Here is a 23,465-nt window from a genome sequence, read left to right on the forward strand (position 1 = left end):
CATCCATGCTTACGTGAAGTTATTCATAGCCCCTATAAAGAGGAGGTCCTATTTATTTTTCGTCCTTCTGTCTGTAAAGTGAGAAGCTGTCTGCTTCCTCAGCTGTGGAAAAAGCACTCTATGAGGCATTGTAGAAACTGTAGAGAAAAGGCCAGCATAATTCTTGCCCTTCGATTCAACTTTTATTTGCACATCAGTGTGTTCTGGTTATCTGCTGCTGTGTAATACACTACCGCAAAACTCAGTGGCTTAAAACAATAAATGATCATTGTAGCTCCCAGTTCTGTGTGTTGACTGGGCTCAATGAGGCAGTTCTTGCTTGGGCTCTCTTGCAGTCAGATATTGGCTGGGCTGCAGTTTTTTGAAGGCTCTAGCAAGTTAGTCATCTGCAATGACACACTCACAAGGCCGACGGTTGCTGCTCGATGGGGGCTGTAAAGTGGTCCGTCCTCATAGAGCTTCCCCATATGGCTTGGGCTTATCACAGCATGGTGACTATGTTGTCTGGAGGATCCAGGTTGGCTTCACTCCCATGCCTAGTACCTTGATGGGAACAGTTAGAGGGCTCATCTGGGCTCCCTTTCCTCTCCATGCAGTCTTGGCACTTCCTCACATGGTCTCTCCAAAACAGTAGTCACAGTGTCAGTTCACAGCTCCAAGAGACCAAGACAAAAGCTATCAGTCCTTTCAAAAGTTAGGTCTAAACTGGCATAGTGTCACTTCTGCTATACTCTGTGGGTCAAAGCAGTACTGCCCATCCCAGATTTAAAGGGAGAGAAAACACATCCTACCTTTTAATGGAAATTGTGACAAAGAATTAGTGACCATCTTTAATCTGCTAGGCAGTGGAAGGGAGTCAGTGATGTACTAAAGAGCCATAGGAAAAGAATGCATAGTGCCTCAAAACGAAAATGGACAAAAGGGTTTATTTGAATAAATCTATGAACATAAGAATTGGGCTAGGGTGGTATATATTAAAGTTGAAAAGTCCTGGAATAATTAAAACAACTGAGTTAAATGAGGTACATCTTGGAATAATTCATTCATTAATTCATTTATTTAATAGACATTTTTTGGGACCATAATTAATATAAAGCACTCATACTGCTAACATAAATAAGACACAGCCCCTGCCTTCTAGATGCTCAAAGTTAGGTAGTTCATGCATAAATGATCCCCCAAGTTCCCCCCAAAATAGTTCTTTGTATATACACTATGCTTAACACAAAGTATTATAGTTTACGTCCAAAGACTACACAGAAATAATGCTGCAAAGATACAATGATGTTGTTGGCACAGATCTCCTGCTTTAACATGGTATCAGATAAAAAAAAGAAATATTAATCATTTTTAACAAAAATAGAAGAAAGATATTGGGCAGAGTGGCCAAAGTAAATAGATTTTGCTGGAGATTCCTTCTGGTGGGTATAAGTGCCTTCATAGAACGTTATTTGGAAGTAATGGAGCATGTTCAAGATTCTTGGGTTCCACTAAAATTGCTCAAAGACCTTGAGAAAACAGGGGTTATAATTCATGTTTCTGCACCAGAACTTTTTGACATATCCAAAAGGACTCCCAGGGGGAATGTGAGATTGCTGGATTAAGGAACATAGCCTTGCTGTTGCACAACATGCATATCACAGCCTTATTCTAAAACCAAGGCATAATTCTGAGCAAAAGAGAGGAGATAGGGAGGTGTACATCAACAGAGGGAAGCAAGCAGAGATGGGAGCAGAGCTGGACAATGGCACCAGAGGCAGAAGGAATGAAGAAGATTCAGTGGGGACAGCTTATACAAACTAGCATTAGCCAGGGCCAATTGTTGGAGCTGATTTGATTGGAAGGCAAGGCAAGTCAGTTGAAAAAAACCTACCATTTTTAGCTAATTTGGCTGTTTTAAAAATTGAATTGATCAGTTTTAGTGGGAAGTTCTAGCCACTGTATCATACTGAACCATACAGGAAACACAGGGAAAAGGAAGATGGTCCCCAGACAGGTGGTAGAGAAAGAGGACATTGCTTTAAGCACTGCACTTCTTGGCTTACCTTAGACCTTGGACTAGAGTGAGCCTGAAGACCAGGGAGAAAACACTCTAGTGGAGGGAGAGGATTTATAAGGAAGAAGATGCATCATCTCTTCCTCCCTTCTCTAGTGCACTCTTCACATCACCGCCCTCACCTTCCCTAAAACACTGCTGTTGTTGTATGTTTCTCTTGCTTACTGACTTCTGGTAATTTAGGTTTGCAGGAAAAAACATGCTTCTAAGTTTTTCATTTCAGACTACCAGTCTGGCCCTACTATTTAACTTTCAAATCTACTAGCACCCAAAAATAGCAAAGTGGTTCTCTTGTTCCATAACCTTCTGCCTCCGTTCTTTTTCACCACCTGAAACATGTTCTCTTCTTCTGATCTTAGACATACTTTAAAGCCTTTATGTACAATGAAGTTTCCTGGATTACTCAAGATGAGTTCCCTTCTCTTTCTACTGATATGTTCATTTGTTTAACAGCCCATTTATTCTTTTATTTATTTGCTGAATTAATACTCATTGGATGACCATACTTATTAAGCATCCACTATTTGCCAAACACTAGGTATATAGATTTAAGACACATTTTCTATGCTCGAGGAGTTTGATGTGAAGGAGAGAATTCTCAACTCCTGTAGCACTCACTCATTAGCAATCTCATGCTCTACATTTCTAGTTATGTTTTTCATGTTCTCTTTCTGCTGCTATTGTTTGTTTGTTTTATTTTAGTCTGTAAAATACATTTTTTTAAAGGCAGATAACCTTTTTTCCAGTTCTTTTTATTCCCCCTAAAGCCTTGCTGTTACGAAACTCCCTAGAAACATAAAGGGTTTGGAAGTGCTTGAGAGCAGTGGGCTGGTAGCAACAAGTGCATGACAGGCCAGAGAGTGGGAGAAGGGATCAACATATGTGATTTGATGGCTGTAAAAGGAAACAAATTACTTCGTGTGACTACTGGAGCCTAAAATCAGAAAGGTGAGTGATATTTTCCCTGTTTAAAATGAGCATATCAATGAGGAAGGCCTCTGAGGAGTTACTGATTTGTGTCCCCTCATATCCCAGGGATCCGGGAACATGAGGCTCAGCCTCACCTGTGAGAAACAATGTAGAATGGCATAGGGATTGACTGAGTGGTCCAGACTGTTAGCATGGGCATTGAGCAGAGGGCATCAGGTTGCCTTATCTCTCAGGGGGTGTCTTCGGCAGGCAGCAAGATTAAATTTGAACAGTCATAGAGGCCAAGGCCCCCTTTTGGGATTCCAGATCGTTGCTGGAAGAGAGACTCTACCTCACCCATCCCCTTTCCCTCTGATTTATTCTGGTTATATATGGACACTCAAACAGGGTGCATGCTGTGAAGAACACATGATTCAGTCAGAAAACAATGAATGAGGAGTCAGGAAAGGTGGTTGTAGACTTAGTCTTGGCACTAATGACTTGTGTGACTTGGGGCAGTCCCTTTTCCTCTGGGCCTTTGTTTTCCCGTCTGAAAAGTAAGGGAGCTGAAATAGTTCAGTCATTTTGTTCAACTTTTTAAACAGTAGAACCCTTTCATCAAACAAATCATAATGCAGAAGTTCAGGATACAGGACATGTAGGGGCAGAGCTGAATTGACTGATAAGGCCCAGAAGGGAATAAATAGACCACTCACTTACTCAAGACTTCCTCTCCCTTCCGCTGCCCAGCACACCTTTTGAAAACCTCTGGACTAGAAGGGTGGACTCTACAAGTTTTACCAATTAGGATGCAAAATTAACCAAAATTAATATTAAGAGGCTCATACCCAATACAAGCATTTTGATAAATCAAGTAGACTTACTACTCTCTATCCTTGTGTTAACTATTAGTAAAACTTATTTTTACCTTTAAGAACAAAATGAATATAGCTGGAAGTTTTAATGTTTCCTTCCCACACCCCAATGGCTTGTCCTGCCCAATTCCTAAAGTGCACATGCCCTGGTTTGGAGACCACTGGCCCCCAGGGATCCCCAGGTTCTTTCCAGCCCTGCTGCTTGCCTGGAGTGCCAGCATTTCCCAGCCTTATTTATCGCTTATAGAAGAAGCAATCTTCTGGGTTCCTGGGAGAGTGAGAGCATAGCAGCCATTGTGGGGAGATTAAAAATACTCCACTAAGAACTGGAGACTCTGTCAATGTCTCAGTTGGCCAGGCCTGCTCTACTGGTTCAGGCATCTGCCTGGGACTCTCCCCTGCATTCACCTGTAGTCTCTCCAGTCTCCTGGGAAAATTTCTCAGCACGTGTCTGGCATGTGCCTCTCTTCCAGCCATGAACCAGTAGCCCCAAACCAGGCTGTGCCAGGAGATTTCTCAGAACTCTTCTGATGAACAGAGAACAGCAGCTTGAACACTCTGCACCACCATCTAAGAAATATTTTGTGAGAAGTAGGGAGCTTAGGGGGATGTGTGTGACAGCCTCTCCTTCCTCATGCTCTGGCCAAGTGGCTGTCTATTCCTGGAAAAGAAAGGGAGATGGGGGAATTGCTGGGTCGCTTTCTTTGGGAGGACCGTGGGGCTCACGGGAGCAGTGTCTGAGGCCCAGACCCCAGTCCCCAGTCCCCATCCACTCATAACTCATTTGAGAGATATGCAGAACTGTCAGAACTGCCAAAAGCCTCCTTGCCAAGGCAGGCTTCTCTCCAAATGGGCTTCTATATTTATGTGAAACCAAAATAAAACACAGCACTAAAAGGCAACAGACATACAATCAGGCAATTGCTCACAAGTGCATGTTTAATGAAAGGCAAGACAGTAGGGGGTGAGGCCATGAGGGGTGACCCAGAGCCAGAATGATGGCTCGGTGGGCCTCAGGGATCTTGACTTAGGTGCTGCCAGAAAGTTGTCCACAGACAATGGCCAGGCAAGTCTCAATGCCCCCTGTCTTAGTACAGCCCACACAGAGACATCAGAAGCCGTATTAGTTTTCTGGGGCTGCCATAACAAAGTACCACAAACTGAGTGGCTTAAAACAACAGAATTTATGCTCTCCGAATTCTGGAGGTCAGAACTGTAAAATCGAAAGGTGTTGCCAGAGCCATCCTCTGTCTGAAGGCTCCAGGGGAGGATCCTTCCTTGTCTCTTCCAGCTTCTCATGGCTGCTGGCATCCTCAGTGTTCCTTGGCTCATAGCTGCGTCACTCCAGTCTCTGCCTCTGTCTTCACATGGATGTCTCTGTGTCAGCATCTCTCTGTCTGAAGTTCCCTCTTCTTATAAGGATACCAGTCATATTGGATTTAACGCCCACCTTAATACAGTATGGCCTCATCCTGACTTGATTACATCTATAAAACCCCTGTTTCTCCATAAGGTCACAGTTACAGGTTCTGGGTGGATATACATTTTGGGGGATAATATTCAATCTGGTCTAGACCCCAAATGCACCCTGTGCCATGGAAAAGTGCGGGCTTTTTTTAAAAAAGAAAGTTTGCTTTCTTAAACTCAGAATATTACACCCCTTCTCCAGTTTAGCAAAGGCTCTAGGCAGATGGGAAGGGTGATGGTCTTGCAGTCTCCCTTCAGGCTCCTCACACAGGCAGGTCTCTCAGAAGTCCAGATGCTTAATCCCCCTCTCAGCATAACCCAGGAAACTAGAGGTCTCACCACTTTTTAAAGACTTCCAGGAAAGGTGATACACAACTTACATTCTTGGTGGACAGGAGAAGGTCCAAATTTCAAATAGGATTGATCAAATCAAACCCCTGTCTGAGCTGTGTCAGCTGAGTAGGGCATAGAAACATCTACCCTGAATTTTGAAGATAACTTTAAAGCTTGGATGGATGATGCCCCTTTTTCACTGTTTTGTTTGTTTGTTTGTTTTTGTTTTTTGTTTTAAATAGATGGATTTTCCCTCTTGTTGCCCAGGCTGGAGTGTGGTGGCGCAATCTCGGCTCACGGCAGCCTCCGCCTCCCGGGTTCAAGTGATCCAGCCTCCCGAGTAGCTGGGGTTACAGGCATGTGCCACCTCGCCTGGTTAATTCTATATTTTTAGTAGAGACAGAGTTTCTCCATGTTGGTTGGGCTGGTCTCAAACTCCTGACCTCAGGTGATCCACCCGCCTCAGCTTCCCAAAGTGCTGGGATTACAGGCGTGAGCCACCACACCCAGCCCCTCAACCCCTTTTTCTTTTTTTTAATTACACTTTAAGTTCTGGTACACATGTGCAGAACGTGCAGTTTTGTTACATAGGTATACATGTGCCATGGTGGTTCGCTGCACCCATCAACTCACAATCTACATTAGATATTTCTCCTAATGCTATCCCCTCCCTTGCCCCCAACCCCCAACAGGCCCTGGAGTGCGATGTCCCCCTCCCTGTGCCCATGTGTTCTCATTGTTCAACTCCCACTTATGAGTGAGAACATGCGGTGTTTGCTTTTCTGTTCCTGTGTTAGTTTGGTGAGAAAGATGGTTTCCAGCTTCATCCATGTCCCTGCAAAGGACATGAACTCATTCTTTTTTATGGCTGCATAGAATTCCATGGTGTATATGTGCCACATTTTTTTATCCAGTCTAACATTGATGGGCATTTGGGTTGGCTCCATGTCTTTGCTATTGTAAATAGTGCTGCAATAAACATACGTGTGTATGTGTCTTTATAGTAGAATGATTTATAATCCTTTGGGTATATACCCAGTAATGGGATGGCTGGGTCAAATAGTATTTCTAGTTCTAAGTCCTTGAGGAATCACCACACTGTCTCCCACAATGGTTGAACTAATTTACACTCCCACCAACAGTGTAAAAGTGTTCCTATTTCTCCACATCTTCTCCAGCATCTGCTGTTTCCTGACTTTTTAATGGTCGCCATTCTAACTGGCGTGAGATGGTATCTCACTGTGGTTTTGATTTGCATTTCTCTAATGACAAGTGATGATGAGTTTTTTTTCATATGTTTGTTGGTTGCATAAATGTCTTCTTTTGAAAAGTGTCTGTTCATATCCATCACCCACTATTTGATGGGGTTGTTTGTTTTTTTCTTGTAAATTTAAGTTCCTTGTAGATTCTGGATATTAGCCCTTTGTCAGATGAATAGATTGCAAAATATTTCTCCCATTCTGTAGGTTGCCTGTTCACTCTGATGATAGTTTCTTTTGCTGTGCAGAAGCTCTTTAGTTTAATTAGATCCCATTTGTCAATTTTAGCTTTTGTTGCAATTGCTTTTTGTTTGTTTGTTTGTTTTTTTTTTGTTTTTGAGAGAGTTTTGCTCTTGTTGCCTAGGCTGGAGTGCAATGGTGCGACCTTGGCTCACTGCAACCTCCACCTCCCGGGTTCAAGTGATTTTCCTGCCTCAGCCTCCTGAGTAGCTGGGATTGCCGGCATGCAATGTCATGCCTGGCTAATTTTTTGTATTTTTAGTAGAGACGAGGTTTCAGAATGTTGGTCAGGCTGGTCTTGAACTCCTGACCTCGTGATCTGCCTGCCTCGGCCTCCCAAAGTGCTAGGATTACAGGCGTGAGCCACTGTGCCCAGCCTTGCTTTTGGTGTTTTAGTCATGAAGTCTTTGCCCATGCCTATGTCCTGAATGGTATTGCCTAGGTTTTCTTCTAGGGTTTTTATGGTTTTAGGTCTTCAGTTTAAATCTTTAATCCATCTTGAGTTGATTTTTGTACAAGGTGTAAGGAAGGGGTCTAGTTTCAGTTTTCTGCATATGGCTAGCCAGTTTTCTCAACACCATTTATTAAGTAAGGAATCCTTTCTCCATTGCTTGTTTTTGTCAGCTTTATCAAAGATCAGATGGTTGTAGATGTGTAGTGTTATTTCTGAGGCCTCTGTTCTGTTCCATTGGTCTATACATCTGTTTTGGTACCAGCACCATGCTGTTTTGGTTACTGTAGCCTTGTAATATAGTTTGAAGTCAGGTAGCATGATGCCTCCGACTTTGTTCTTTTTGCTTAAAATTGTCTTGGCTATATGAGCTCTTTTTTTGTTCCATATGAAATTTAAAGTCGTTTTTTTCTAATTCTGTGAAGAAAGTCAGTGGTAGCTTGATGGGAATAGCATTGAATCTATAAATTACTTTGGGCAGTATGGCCATTTTCACGATATTGATTCTTCCTATCCATGAGCGTGGAATGTTTTTCCATTTGTTTGTGTCCTCTCTTATTTCCTTGAGCAGTGGTTTGTAGTTCTCCTTGAAGAGGTCCTTCACATCCTTTGTAAGTTGTATTCCTAGGTATTTTATTCTCTTTGTAGCAATTATGAAAGGGAATTCATTCATGATTTGGCTCTCTGTTTGTCTATTATTGGTGTATAGGAATGCTTGTGATTTTTGCACATTGTTTTTGTATCCTGAGACTTTGCTGAAGTTGCTTATCAGCTTAAGGAGTTTGTGGGCTGAGATGATGGGGTTTTCTAAATATACAATCATATCATCTGCAAACAGAGAGAATTTGACTTCCTCTCTTCCTATTTGAATGTGCTTTATTTATTTCTCTTGCCTGATTGCCCTGGCCAGAACTTCCAATATTATGTTGAATAGGAGTGGTGAGAGAGGGCATCCTTGTCTTGTGCCAGTTTTCAAAGGGAATGCTTCCAGCTTTTGCCCATTCAGTGTGGTACTGGCTGTGGGTTTGTCATAAATAGCTCTTATTATTTTGAGATAGGTTCCCCCAATGCCTAGCTTATTGAGTGTTTTTAGCATGAAGGGCTGTTGAATTTTATCAAAGGCCTTTTCTGCACCTATTGAGATAATCACGTGGTTTTTGTCATTGGTTCTGTTTATGTGATAGATTACATGTATTGATTTGCATATGTTGAACCAGCCTTGCATCCCAGGGATGAAGCCGACTTGATTGTGGTGGATAAGCTTTTTGATGTGCTGCTGGATTCGGTTTGCCAGTATTTTATTGAGGATTTCCCCATCGATGTTCATCAGGGATATTGGCCTGAAATTTTTTGTTGTTGTTGTGTCTCTGCCAGGTTTTGGTATAAGGATGATGCTGGCTTCATAAAATGAGCTAGGAAGGAGTCCCTCTTTTTCTATTGTTTGGAATATTTTCAGAAGGAATGGTACCAGCTCCTTTTTGTACCTCTGGTAGAATTAGGCTGTGAATCTGTCTGGTCCTGGGCTTTTTTGGTTGGTAGGCTATTAATTACTGCCTCAATTTCAGAACTTGTTATTGGTCTATTTAGGGATTCAACTTCTTCCTGGTTTAGTCTTGGGAGGGTATACTTGTCTAGGAATTTATCCATTTCTTCTAGATTTTCTAGTTTATTTGTGTAGAGGTGTTTATATTATTCTCTGATAGTAGTTTGTATTTCTGTGGGATCAGTGGTGACCTCCCCTTTATCATTTTTTTTTTTTGGTCTATTTGATTCTTCTCTCTTCTTTATTATTCTGGCTGGTGGTCTACTTTGTTAGTCTTTTCAAAAAACCAGCTCCTGGATTTATTGAATTTTTGAAGGGTTTTTCATGTCTCTATCTCCATCAGTTCTGCTCTGATTTTAGTTATTTCTTGTCTTCTGCTAGCTTTTGAATTTGTTCGCTCTTGTTTCTCTAGTTCTTTTAATTGTGTTGTTAGGGTGTCGATTTTAGATCTTTCCCACTTTCTCCTCTAGGCATTTAGTGCTATAAATTTCCCTCTAAACACTGTTTTATCTGTGTCCCAGAGACTCTGGTACGTTGTGTCTTTGTTTTCATTGGTTTCAAAGAACTTATTTATTTCTGCCTTAATTTCGTTATTTACCCAGTAATCAGTCAGGAGCAGGTTGTTTAGTTTTCAGGTGGCTGTGCGGTTTTGAGTGAGTTTCTTAATCCTGAGTTCTAATTTGATTGCACTGTGGTCTGAGAGACTGTTATGATTTCCTTTCTTTTGCATTTGCTGAGGAGTGTTTTACTTCCAATTATGTGGTCGATTTTAGAATAAGTGTTATGTGGTGCTGAGAAGAATGTACATTCTGTTGATTTGGGATGGAGGGTTCTGTAGATGTCTATTAGGTCTGCTCGGTCCAGAGCTGGGTTCAAGTCCTGAATATCCTTGTTAATTTTCTGTCTCATTGATCAGTCTAATATTGACAGTGGGGTGTTAAAGTCTCCCACTATTATTTTGTGGGAGTCTAAGTCTCTTTGTAGTTCTCCAAGAACTTGCTTTATGAATCTGTGTGCTCCTGTATTGGGTGCATATATATTTAGCATAGTTAGCTCTTCTTGTTTCATTGATCCCTTTACCATTATGTAATGTCCTTCTTTGTCTTTTTTTATCTTTGTTGCTGTAAAGTCTGTTTTATCAGAGACTAGGATTGCAACCCCTGCTTTTTTTTTTTTTGCTTTCCATTTGCTTGGTAAATCTTCCTCCATCCCTTTATTTTGAGCATATGTGTGTCTTTGCACAGAGATGGATCTTCTGAATACAGCACACTGATGGGTCTTGACTCTTTATCCAATTTTCCAGTCTGTGCCTTTTAATTGGGGCATTTAGGCCATTTACATTTAAGGTTAATATTGTTATGTGTGAATTTGATCCTGCCATTATGATGCTAGCTAGTTATTTTGCCTATTAGTTGATGCAGTTTCTTCATAGTATCGATGGTCTTTACATTTGAGTTTGTTTTTGCAGTGGCTGGTACTGGTTTTTCCTTTCCATAGTTAGTGCTTCCTTCAGGAGCTCTTGTAAGGTAGGCCTGGTGGTGACAAAATCCCTCAGGATTTTCTTGTCTCTAAAGGATTTTATTTCTCCTTCACTTATGAAGCTTAGTTTGGCTGGATATGAAATTCTGGGTTGAAAATTATTTTCTTTAACAATGTTGAATACTAGCCTCCACTCCCTTCTGGCTTGTATGGTTTCTGCAGAGAGATCCAATGTTAGTCTGATGGGCTTCCCTTTGTGGGTAACCCGACCTTTCTCTGATTGCCCTTAACATTTTTTCCTTTATTTCAACCTGGGTGAACCTGACGATTATGTGTCTTGGGGTTGCTCTTCCCAAGGAGTATCTTTGTGGTGTTCTCTGTATTTCCTGAATTTGAATGTTGGCCTGTCTTGCTAGGTTGTGGAAGTTCTGGATAATATCCTGATGTGTGTTTTCCAACTTGGTTCCATTTTCCCTGTCACTTTCAGGTACACCAATCAAACATAGGTTTGGTCTTTTAACATAGTCCCATATTTCTTGGAGGCTTTGTTCGTTCATTTTCATTCCTTTTTCTCTAATCTTGTCTTTACGCTTTATTTCATTAAGTTGATCTTCAATCTCTGATATCCTTTCTTCCACTTGATTGATTTGGCTATTGATGTATGTGTATGCTTCACAAAGTTCTTGTGCTGTGTTTTCCAGCTCCATCAGGTCATTTATATTCTTCTCTAAGCTGGTTATTCTAGTTAGCAATTCCTCTAACCTTTTATCAAGGTTCTTAGCTTCCTTGCATTGGGTTAGAACATGCTGCTTTAGCTTGAAGGAGTTTGTTATTACCCACCTTCTGAAGCCTACTTATGTCAATTCATCAAACTCATTCTCCATCCAGTTTTGTTCCCTTGCTGGAGAGGAGTTGTGATCCTTTGGAGTAGAAGAGGCATTCTGGTTTTTCGAATTTTCAGCCTTTTTGCACTGGTTTTTCCTCATCTTCCTGGATTTATCTACCTTTGGTCTTTGCTGTTGGTGACCTTTGGATGGAGTTTTTCATCCTTATTGTTGATATTGATGCTATTGCTTTCTGTTTGTTAGTTTTCCTTCTAACAGTCAGGCCCCTCTTCTGCAGATCTGCTGGAATTTGCCGGGGGTCCACTCCAGACCCTGTTGGCCTGGATATCACCAACGGATGCTGCAGAACAGCAAAGATTGCTGCCTGCTCCTTCCTCTGGAAGCTTTGTCCCAGAAGGGCTCCTGCCAAATGCCAGCCGGAGCTCTCTTGTGTATGAGGTGTCTGTCGACCCCTGCTGGGAGGTGTCTCCCCATCAGGAGGCACAGGGATCAGGGACCCACTTGAGGAAGCAGTCTGTCCATTAGCAGAGCTTGAGTGCTGTGTTGAGAGATCTACTGCTGTCTTCAAAGCTGGCAGGCAGGAACGTTTAAGTCTGCTGAAGCTGTGCCCACAGCCGCCGCTTCCCCAAGGTGCTCTGTTGCAGGGATATGGGAGTTTTATCTATAAGCCCATGACTGGGGCTGCTGCCTTTCTTTCAGAGATGCCCTGCCCAGAGAGGAGGAATCTAGAGAGGCAGTCTGACTACAGTGGCTTTGCAGTGCTATGGTGGGCTTCGCCCAGTGTGAACTTCCCAGTGGCTTTGTTTACACTGCGAGGGGAAAACTGCCTACTCAAGCCTCAGTAATGGCAGACGCCTCTCTCCCCAGCAAGCTGGAGCATCCCAGTCCACTTCAGACTGCTGTGCTGGCATTTCAAGCCAGTGGATCTTAGCTTGCTGGGCTCCATGGGAGTGGGATCCACTGAGCCAGACCCTTTGGTTTTCTAGCTTCAGCCCTCTTTCCAGGGGAGTGAACAGTTCTGTCTCACTGGCGTTCCAGGCACCATTGGGGTATGAAAAAAATCTCCTGCAGCTAGCTTGGTGTCTGCCCAAACGGCCGCCCAGTTTTGTGCTTGAAATCCAGGGCCCTGGTGGCATAGGCACCCGAGGGAATCTCCTGGTCTGTGGGTTGTGAAAACCATGGGAAAAGCATAGTATCTGGGCCGGATAGTACCATCCCTCATGCCAGGGTCCCTCATGGCTTCCCTTGGCTAAGGGAGGGAGTTTCCTGACCCCTTGCACTTCCCAAATGAGGCGATGCCCGATCTTGCTTCTGCCCGCCCTCCATGGGCTGCACCCACTGTCTAACCAGTCCCAATGAGATGAACTGGGTACCTCAGTTGGAAATACAGAAATCACCCACCTGCGTTGGTCTCTCTGGGAGCTGCAGACTGGAGCTGTTCCTATTTGGCCATCTTGCCTGGGAATCCATCTTTTTATTATTATTATTATTATTATTTTTAAGAGAACTTTTGACTGCTGGATCTATAGGTTCATAAGTCCTTTTGATTTCTCCCTTTACTGGCCTCTTCTCTTCATTCTCCTGTTACTCTTACCTTATCTGTCTTGTTTTTTCTTTAGTTTCTAAGAATTAAAAAATTTTTTTCTATTTCTCCTCTTGGCCAATCTGCTAAATTGCCAGCTTAGAGGAACTCAGCTTCTCTCATGGGTGCTGATGCATACTCTCACCCTGGTCACTCCTTTGTAGCCTAACTTGCTCATGCAGTTCAAATTGATGGAGCTAGAGTTGAGAAAGAGATTTGAAAAGGGGAGAGGGCATGCAGGGAAAATGACACCTTGAAGGAAACACTGGAAAATGCCATGAAGTTTCTGAAACTCAACGACTGGCCCTGGCCAAGACCAACAGCAGAAAGGGTGGGAATGAGAAGGGGAAGAATGGGAAAATCCAAGCAGGTAGCCTTGGGCCGCATAGAGTAAAAGCACAGAGATGACAATCCAGAAAAATTGGGGGAAAAAAAACCCAGGACACACAAAAAGGCCTGACAAACTGGGACAGGGAATTGAAATGTGGGGGAGAACTAGGTGGACATTGTGGTATTTGGTTAAGTTCTTTATCTATGATATTGGCTCAGTGAACTTTTCTGAAGCTTATAGTGTTGGGTTTCTGGATGTGTCCTACTGAGCAAGTCCCGAAAAATTCTCATAATCAAGTCCACCAAGCCCTTGGCTTTCAGCTCCATGTTTCTAGAATGGAGGATTTTGATTCATTGCATCTTTTAAGTTTCCCAAAGAAGAATGCTTAGTTCAGAGGTCTTACTGTTTCCCTGAAGTCCCCAGAAAATGGTAGACTTCCCCATGTGGCCTAGATTAGACCTGATTGCGTTCCTCAGGAGGCATAGCTGATCTGGAATGAGAAATGATGAGAGCAAAATTCTAAAGGCCATGTTTTTCTGCTGAAATTCCCTCCATCCTTTTCAGCACTTCATCTTCTCCTGTTCAGTATCAATAGGCCTACTTTCCTTTGTTACTCAAAAAACTTGGGACCTCACTCTCCCTCTTCACTCTGATTAAGTATATTTCCATTAACACCAAGTGGAAACCATTTTCCAGCTAATATAAACTCTCCAAAGGCTTCATATCAGTTGTCTCCACCCCTATGTGGTCTACAGATAATAATAATTCACCTAGGAACTCCTGGATACCAAGAGGATCCAGGGTCCAGATCCTCTAGATAAATGGATCTGGTAAATGAATTTGTAGTGGAGAGCAAATCTAGCCAAGGGTCAGCTGCACAGAGAGACACATTTAGGTGAAGGCACTTAGGCTTGATAGTATGTCATCAAAATTGTTCTTGAAAATTCCTTACAAAGACAGCATTTTTGGAGACCATTACTTCGAGAGTTTCAACTAAAGGAACAGTGGGCTGCTTCAATTTTAGAGAAAAGCTAGTCATCTGAACTTACTGAAATATGTTATGTCAGTCTGAGTTTGGGATCACATGGAGCAAAACAATATCTTGGCCAAAAATACTCATAGTTTGAAAGGCAAGCAGTTTTGAGCTGACTGAAGGAAATGCAGATTCCCACCTCACATACCCCAAGCTGCACGTTACTGCCTCAAACAATGGGCCAGCTACTACTCCTTGCTGAAAATATATACCAACATATATATAAGTTAAAAGTGAGCTTGAGGCTAGGTGTGGTGTCTAACATCTATAACCCTAGTACTTTGAGAGGCTGAGGCAGGAAAATCACTTGAGCCTGGGAGTTGGAGACCAGCCTGGGCAACACAGTGAGACTCTGTCTCTACAAAAATAAAAATAATTAGCCTGGCATGGTGGCATGTAGTCCTAGCTAGTCAGGAGGTATTGGCAGAGGATTGCTTGTGCCCAGGAGTTCAAGGCTGCAGTGAACTATGATTGTACCATGCAGTGAACTATGAGTGCACCACTGCACTCCAGCCTGGGAGATGGAGTGAGACCGAGTCTCAAAAAAAAAAAAAGAAAAAAAAAATGAGCTTGAGAAACTCTTCTTTGTTGACGTGAGCTCCTTGGCTGGTATGCAGTTGGAAGAAAAGGTTAGAATCACTCTTTCCTAAGCACCGCCGAAAAAGTCAGAACCAGCTCAGAATTGGGAGGACCAATATTTATCCCAGGCCCTCTCCTCTTCCAGAGAAGCACACAAGCTTAAGATGAAGAGAGTGGTCTTGGAGATTCAAAACAAACAAACAAAAAATCTCACTTTGTGTTTTCGAGGAATTTATTTTTAAAATTTTTTAAATTTTTTATTTTTTTACCATTCACCTGAATTTTACTCAAATTTGAGTTTCCAAAGTGAGTCACTGCTGCTTTCTACTATGACCCTAGTCCTTGTCCTGGGCCCCCCAACAGAAAAAACTGGGTGGGCCAGAGAAATGGTGTGGCAGAGGGGAAGGTGGGAGCTGCAGCTGGAGAAACAGAGCCCACATCATCCCCCCCTGCAGCTTCAGGGCTGCGGCCTGGGACTGACGCCTTCCGTAGAATGTATTCGCCAGGCACATCATGCCTTGCTGCTCTGTTTACACAGGTGCCTTCCCTCCCCAGGGGCGCCAGGGATCTGCAAACATGCGTGACCGCATGCTTCCATAAGATGGATGCTCACATCTGCACATTGCCAAGGGGAGAAACTGAGGCCCAGAGTGGGGAAGGGAGGCTTTCAGAAGCCGGAAGGGCAGGCAGGTGTTCCAACTCCCCACTGGCTCTCTGGTTACCAGGCTGCCTTTGTCTTGTCAGATCTGCTCTTGACAGGGATAAAGCCTTTGGGCTTTTCATTCCGGGAGACTATAGCAGCTTTCCCATCCACCACTCCAAGCTGAAGCCCAAGTTCAGGGACTGTCGGGGGCGGGAAGCTGGGCTGGTGACCCTCAGCTACACCTGTGAGCCTGGAAACCACGGTCACATGCTTATCAAATGCCCCGTTGACTCTCCTAATACCTACTCCACTCCATTCACATAATTTTCCTCTCCCCTGCCCCAATATTTCCTGGAAAATAAACTCTGAGGGAAGTCGAAGTGGAAACTCAGCCTGTTCATTTATTTGTCTTTTTATTCAATTGCCCAATTTCAAATCCTCAGCCCAAATGTCCCAGATTCCTCAATAGAGAAGTTGTAAGGATAAAGGAAACAAAAAAGGCAGATAAAAAGAGATTAAAAAAAAACAATATCCCATGTTTCAAAAGGGTCAAGGCTATACTGTGCATCCAGAAATGCCCACCTGGTGCCAAAGCTATAAGGAGTTGCAAAGAAGGGACGATTCTTTAAGTCAGGAGAGTGTCCACTTTCAGGGAGCGAGGAAGCATTGAGATTGAGATGGGACACGAGAGGGATCTATTTCGTTGCCCCAGAGTTGACTACAATACAGTGCATCTTATAATAATCCATTAAGTTATATGTTTATTTTGTGTGGCTTTCTGTAAGTGTGTTTTATTTTGCAATAAAAGGGTTAAATACTTTGGGAGGCTAAGGCAGGAGGATTGCTTGAGGCCAGGAGTTTGAGATCAGCCTGGACAACAAAACAAGACTCCTTTTCTACTATATATCTGAATCTTTTAGGATATAGATCCATGTCATGGGGCCCTCCCGGTTGACAGAGACATGTCAGAGTAGCAGCCTCTGCTGCGGGCACCAGTTTCTCCACCCTAAATTCAGAGAGTAGCTCTTCAAGGAGCAGCTGCAAGAGGCATGGTATTAGGTTGGTACAAAAGTAATTACTTTTGCACCAACCAAATAGAACATTAAGGGAATCCAAGGGAAGCGAGGCTTGCCCTTTATCTCTTTGAACAGGAAAATGACCCTAGTGAGTGTTTTTCCAGCTTTGTCTGAGGCAAATCAGAGCCTTCAGAACATTCTCGGGTAGCTGACAGGCCACTGATCCAAAAGACTTATCTGCCTGAGGGGTCTTGTGAGATTCTCCACCCGAGCAATGCTGGTGCCCTCCTCTCATGAAACCCTCTGGGGCTGTCACTACCAGCCCACCTTTAGGCAGAGAGGTGCCCGTCTCCCACGGGGCTAATGACAGTCACAGGGACTGTCTAAGATGCAGCTCTGACTAACCCAGATTCTAGGGACCAACTCTTCCAAGTAAATGATCTGTTGGTCCTAGCGAGGCCATCGGAGACATTCAAATATTATCCCAGTGTCTCTAAGTACGTGTGTACAGTTGTGTGCATGGCTGTTTAGAATAAGACAGCAGGTTGCTAGGCAATGTGTTTCCAAAAAGGAAAGTGTGAAGAAAAAAATAATAAATAAACAGATGACAGGGATGAGATCCAAAGCCTGTTATGACAAGAGCATTTGGGTCCAGTTCACTTGGGTTTGATGGGAGTGTCACGGGGATGTCAGAGCTTGTTCTGCTGCGGCATGAGTTTCCAATCTTGCCTTCCAGCTCCTCACCCTCTGTCTTATGTGGTGGGGAAAGCAGAGATGAAATATGGCTCTCTGGAGGGCCATGCCTTTGTGAAAGGCTGTTACAGCTGTAACAAAACTTTTGTAATCTGTGCCGTATCCCATTACATCTCAAGGCTCCTTGGGTCCCTTCCCAGCCTTAAGGAAAACACACACACCCTTTCTCTTTCTTTCTTTCTTTTGTTCTCATTTGCTCTCTCCCTAGTTTCCACTCGCTAAAAGGTCATCACAGTTGTTCTTTTCACACAGGTTTTCTTCTAGCCTTTGATGGAAATTGGCCTGAGATGTGCAAAATGGCTGGGTGGTATCTACTCTGGGACTCGTCAAATCGTGGAAGAAGATGGGACAGCTGCAGGATGCAAGGTCACTACACTTTGTCATCATGAGGCCTCTTAGAGACTACTGGGAGCCTTCTCAAACTTGCTGTGTACTGCCTCTCCTAACAATGACAGCCAGTCTTTCTTGAGCCTAGGTTTTCCCAGCCCCCACACTCCCATCATCTTCATGCTTACTTTTGGGATATCGTCTGGTTTGGCAGTAAAGGCAACAACTTAAAATCAGACCACTTGGGTTCCTGTCTCAACTCCACTAGTTACTATCTATGTGACCTTGGGAAATAGTATTTGTTTTCCTATCAATTTCTTATGAAAATAGTATCAATTTTCTCATATGCAAAATGGGATTACTGATACCTTGCAGCATTAGGGTTCAAGGAGATGGGCCATGTCAAGTGCTGTAGACGGTGCGTGGCACATGGCACACACTCAGTGGTCATTTCCTCTTATTGATTCTGGCATCCTCTGAATGCTTTGGTGAAAGGGCAGGCTCTAGGGGGTAGAGTCTTTCTTTCCACATGATTACAGGGACAAAGTTGGGCTGAGGGTGTGGTTTGAGAGAGATGGGAATGGATTCTGGGTTGAGGAGGCTGGAAAAGTAGGAGGAGAGAGGAAGGAAACAGGCAATTCTTTCAGTTTCCAGCATTTAAAGAGGGCAGAGAATTCAAGTGACTGGGTGATCTTGGAGGGCCAGGACAGACACCTGTTCCTGATAATAATCCTTGAGGTTGGAATCACAGACCAGGTAGTCCTGCATAGTCCTAATAACAGAATGTCTCAGATGCAATATGTTCAGGCCTTGAGGGCAAGTGTCTTAGTAATTAGAATCTAAAGCTACCTTAATCATGGGGGTGGGGGGATCAGGAGTCACTTGTTTATATCAGGAAGAGATTAAGAAATCTGGATTTGTCACTGTTCATTATCCTGAGATTTTAAAAATATTTGGTAAATAGAATGATTGGCATGGAAGTTCTGTGACACAAAACCCAAAGTAGTGAAGCTGGGCAGATCTGGGTCTCAATACCTGCTCCATTACCTGTAGCTGTATTAACTAGGCTCACTTCTTAAACTCTCTGGATCTCAGTTTAATCACCTGTGAAAGGGGAATCATGTCTAGCTCATGGGATTGTTAAGAGAATTAAATGGGATAAGATGTCTCAAAGTCTCTAACAGAATACATTGTCCATAGCAGCACTCAGCACGCTTGTTGATGAATGATGGAATGAATGAATGAATAGTAGGCTTTCTATTGATGATTGCATTATTCACTTCTTAACTTATTTCCCTTTTTTCTTTCTATCCATTTTCTTTATTTTTTCTCATTTTCTTTTCTTTCTATTCTTCTACCTCCTTTTCCCCTCCTTGCCATTTCTTTTTTCCCTCTTCCTACATTTTTTAATCCCCAGGATCATCTTTCCTGTATTAAGGGACCTCCTGGTCCATTTTTAACATCTCCTTCGTTGGTGAGTATCTTTAGGTATTGCCCACAGAGGGCCATAGAGGAGCTTACATCTGTATGAAAAACATCATTACACACAGGCCAGGAGAGGCTGCTCTGATCCACACAGGATGGGCTTCTTGCGGCTGCTCAGACTGTTGGTGTAATTCCATGACTCTTTTGTTAGTTCTTGTGTGCAATGCTCATATGATGGAGGGTAGAGAGAGTGTGTGGAGAATAAATAGAGCTGTAGAAAGAGAAAAAAATGGACTCATCCACTCAAGGCCATGGGCACTTTAGAGGAAGAACAGAAATGGTTACAGAGTAATATTGCACAGCTTTTTACTCATAGCTAAGTCTCCATCTGCCAAACCATACCTGTTTGAGAACTTGAAGGTGGACGAGATAATTGAGGGGAAGAGAGGAAAGTGGGACGTGAGATCCTGTCGTACAATGTCAGAGAGACCATGGGAGGAAAGGAGACAGTGGGTCTGGAGCCAAGGAATGCAAAAAGAGAAAAGCTCCATGCATTCCAGAGATGCTCACTAGAATCACAAGCTCTCGTCCACCCTGTCAATCAAAGTGAGAGTTGGGCTGGGGAGCAGGGTACAACCTGATGCATGGACAATTCAAAAAGCTTTTTCTTTTGGATTTGTAATAAAATCTCCTTTTATGTCTCCAACAAATATACTTTACTCATGCTTGATTGCAGTTTAACTAAAACTTTATTAGCCTGAGGGTTGAGGAATCTCCCAGGCAGATAGGATTTTTCATGACCATCAGAGAATGCTGAGAAGGCCCTACCAAGGTTATTTCCCAATTTTCCTATTTTTCAGGAAGTACTGTGTAAATATGAGGCTGGAACACCCATTGCTATGATCTCTAGAGAAGATAATGGTTCATTTTCAAATCAACTCTTGGTTTCTTTGAAAAATTATCAGGGCAAGAATAATATAATCTGTAACAAAACAGAGGTATTAAAGCACCCAGCCCAGCAAGAGAGGTTCTCCATTTTTTCCCACATTTGAGAGAAATCTTCCAGGCATAACCATGGGCAAAACCAGGGAAATGGTCTTTCTCTCAGGCATTTTCTTGTCTGTCTGGTAGCATCTGTATCCCCCACCTTGTCTGATACAATCACACACACATACACACACACACACACACACGTTATTTGTGTCCAGCTCAAACTGATTGTTGATTATTGAAGTTTAGAAAATTTGGGGGATAGAATAGGTACAGTAGTGAAATAGCACCCATGTTCTTGTTTTCTTATTGACTGTCTGGTGACAGCAAAACCCCTCTCCACCCTATTAAGAATTAGATGTATAAAACACTCCCTAAACTGCCTGACTTCCCTGTGTTTTCTCCACTCTTCTTTGTCTGTCAGCCCTAAATTGGTCTGTCTTCAAATGTTTTGGATTCTGGATAGTTTTTTTCCCAATTTGCCTCAGAATCCACTTTTTTTTGGTTTTTGATTGAGCTGGCACTATTTTGGGGAGTCACCCAGTATGCATCCAGTGTATTTTGGGCTTCAACCCTACAAAATCTTGGATTTATTATGTCTTTTTCTTTGGTCTTTGATATAGTTTGGATGTTTGTCCTCTCCAAATCTCATGTTGAAATGATCTCCAGTGTTGGAGGTGGAGCCTGGTGGGAGGTGTTTGGGTCACGGGGGTGGATTTCTTGTGAATGGCTTGGTGGGTGCTGTCTTCCTCGTAACGACTGAGTTCTTGCTTTATTAGTTTATGTAAGAGATGGTTGTTTAAAAGAGTGTAGCACCTTCCCCCTTTGCTCCTTTCCTCTCCATGTGACACTTGGGCCCCCCTTCCCCTTCTGCCATGATTGGATGCTTTCTGAAGCCCTCATCAGAAGCAGATGCTGCTGCCATGCTTCTTGTACATTCTGCAGAACTGTGAGCCAAATAAACCTCTTTTCTTTATAAATGACCCTGCCTCAGACATTCTTTGTAGCAACAAAAAACAGACTGCGAGGGTCCTCAGCAGCAAAGATGCATTAAGAAGGGATGGCACTGGCTGGCTATGCCTCCACATTTTGCCTGCCTTTGGCTCCTCCATCACGTTTCTTCCCAGCCCTCACATTCTGAACCAATCACTTTGGAAACTCAGAGCCTGGGCTTTGCTCACCTTGAACTGCCCATCTGTTTCCATTTTGAGAGCTTCTCTCTGTTCTACTATTTCCCTATTTCTTGCTCTGCCACGATCCCACAGATACTATATCTCTGTCTCCTCCTTTGCCTAGCTGTAAGTGTCTATCTCCTGTATTTAAGCATCTGGAAATTGTCACATTTCCTTGCTGCATCTCCTTTGTGATCATGTGACATGCAGCTGCTTTTTCAGATCAGCTCTTCCTAGATTTCATCATATTTGAGAGTTTTTAGTGCATCTGATTTTGCCTTGGATGCAAGCCAGGCTGGCCCCTGGTCAGGAGCCTCTTCTATACTGACAATTATGTTTTGAAGAATGAGCTATTTTGTCACCATAAAAGCGCATAGTAACAACAACAACGTTAATAGTGATAACTATTAATAATATCTGAGTGTTAACTATGTATCAAACACCATGCTATGGGCTTTCTTTTACTATCTCACTTATCCCTCACAATAACCCTGTGAGGCAGGTACTATTACAGAAGGGGAAACGGAAGCTAATAAAAATTAAATGAGTTTCTTAGGGTCGCCCACCAAGTGGAAGATCCTGGATATGAATCTCACAGTCTTTCTCAGCCTGCGTTCTTTACCACAAGGCTGGGACTCCCAGAGGACAGCATCCTCTCATGCCTGGGTGGCAAGCAGCCAGCCACAGACATGGTGAAGAACTAGGGGCAGCTAAAGTTAGAAAACATTCATTGCTTTTTCAAGGAAGAGCTAAGGAGACCCACGATGCAGATGTGAGTTAGCAGAGAACACCAGCAAATTACTTAACTTGACGGAATTATTTTCTCTCCTGGGTCAGTTAGCTTCTACTTGACCCTGGTGCTTGATGGAGTTTGTGTCACCCCCATGGCTCTGCCTTCTGCTCTGAAGCATGAGGTTACCATTAGCATACATCAGGCTGTGGTTAATTTGGCTGCCCCCTCTTTAAGCTAAGGGGACATGGTCAGAGCCTCAGACCCTGTGTGTGGCCATTCAGCTTTGCCCTGTTTTGTGGCCACAGTCCATACTGTAAGTCCTGCCCAGATGTCTTACAATGCACACGGCACACAGTTATGGTCTCTGTGGGGATGGGGGAATAAGGTGTGGACAAATCTGTTCAGCTCTAAATCCTTGACCAGAGGAGTAGCCCAGAACACACATCCACAGGGCAGTGGAGCCATGTTCAGGATCAAGCACAGCGACATCACTGACTTGCAGGACATTTGAGTGCTGGGGCATGGTTCTAGAGAAATGCCCTCAAGTCCTCGATAGATCCTAAATGTGGTTAGTTCTCTTCATTACAAAGACAGTGGAAGCTGAGGTCCATGCAGATTAAAAGGCTAAGCTGTACAGTAATTATGAGGTCCTTTTGATTAGCAGAACTCCATCTATTCCAAAACAAATTCATAGAAAGCCATCTTTTCTATGCCTAATTGCCTTTCCATCTTTGTTGAAAATCAACAGACCATAAACGTGGTCTGTTTTGGGACTTGACATTCTGTTCTGCTAATCTATGTGCCTCTCTTTGTGCCAATACTTTACTCTCTTGATTACTGTAGCTTTATAGTAAATCTTGACATCAGGTATTTTAAGTCCTCCAACTTTATTTTTGCTTCTAAGTTGTTTTGTGTTTACATACAAAATTTAGAATCAATTTGTTCAATTTCTACCAAAAAAGTCTGCTTGGGTTTTGGTTGGGACTGCATTGAATCCATACATCAACTATTGGGGATTAATTTTTTTCTCTACATTTTGACTGGTTTGTATACCACAGATAAGAGGATTCTGGGATGGAGCTTCAGAATCCATAGCACAAACATGAAGATATTCAGAACAATTAACTTTTATGCTGATTTAAAGCTAATAAGAATAAATATTTACATCAAATATAAGCCACCTGGAGCCAGTGTTATTGGGACTTCATTGATAATAAGATTATTTACCCAAAGGGGAATGATTGTCAAAGTACCTACTGTGAGCCATATCTATAAAACGTAAGCCATATTTGAAAAATACTTAATTTTCACAAGAAGCTGATGAGGTAGGCATTACCTGCTGTACTTTTACAAATGGGGAAACTAAAGTACAAAGAGATGTAGCAATTAAGCTGATATCACACAGGTAATTAAATGGTAGCATT

The 23,465-nt window shown here is 42.9% G+C and overlaps 1 long non-coding RNA gene across 1 annotated transcript in view; it reads left to right on the forward strand.

Annotated features, from left to right (window-relative positions):
* The window catches only part of LOC129058122 (uncharacterized), a 627,088-nt gene that overhangs the window by 280,989 nt on the left and 322,634 nt on the right, over positions 1–23,465 (forward strand). The window lies entirely within an intron of this gene.

This window comes from Pongo abelii, chromosome 11 (genome assembly GCF_028885655.2).
Source record: "Pongo abelii isolate AG06213 chromosome 11, NHGRI_mPonAbe1-v2.0_pri, whole genome shotgun sequence".
Lineage (NCBI taxonomy): Eukaryota > Metazoa > Chordata > Mammalia > Primates > Hominidae > Pongo > Pongo abelii.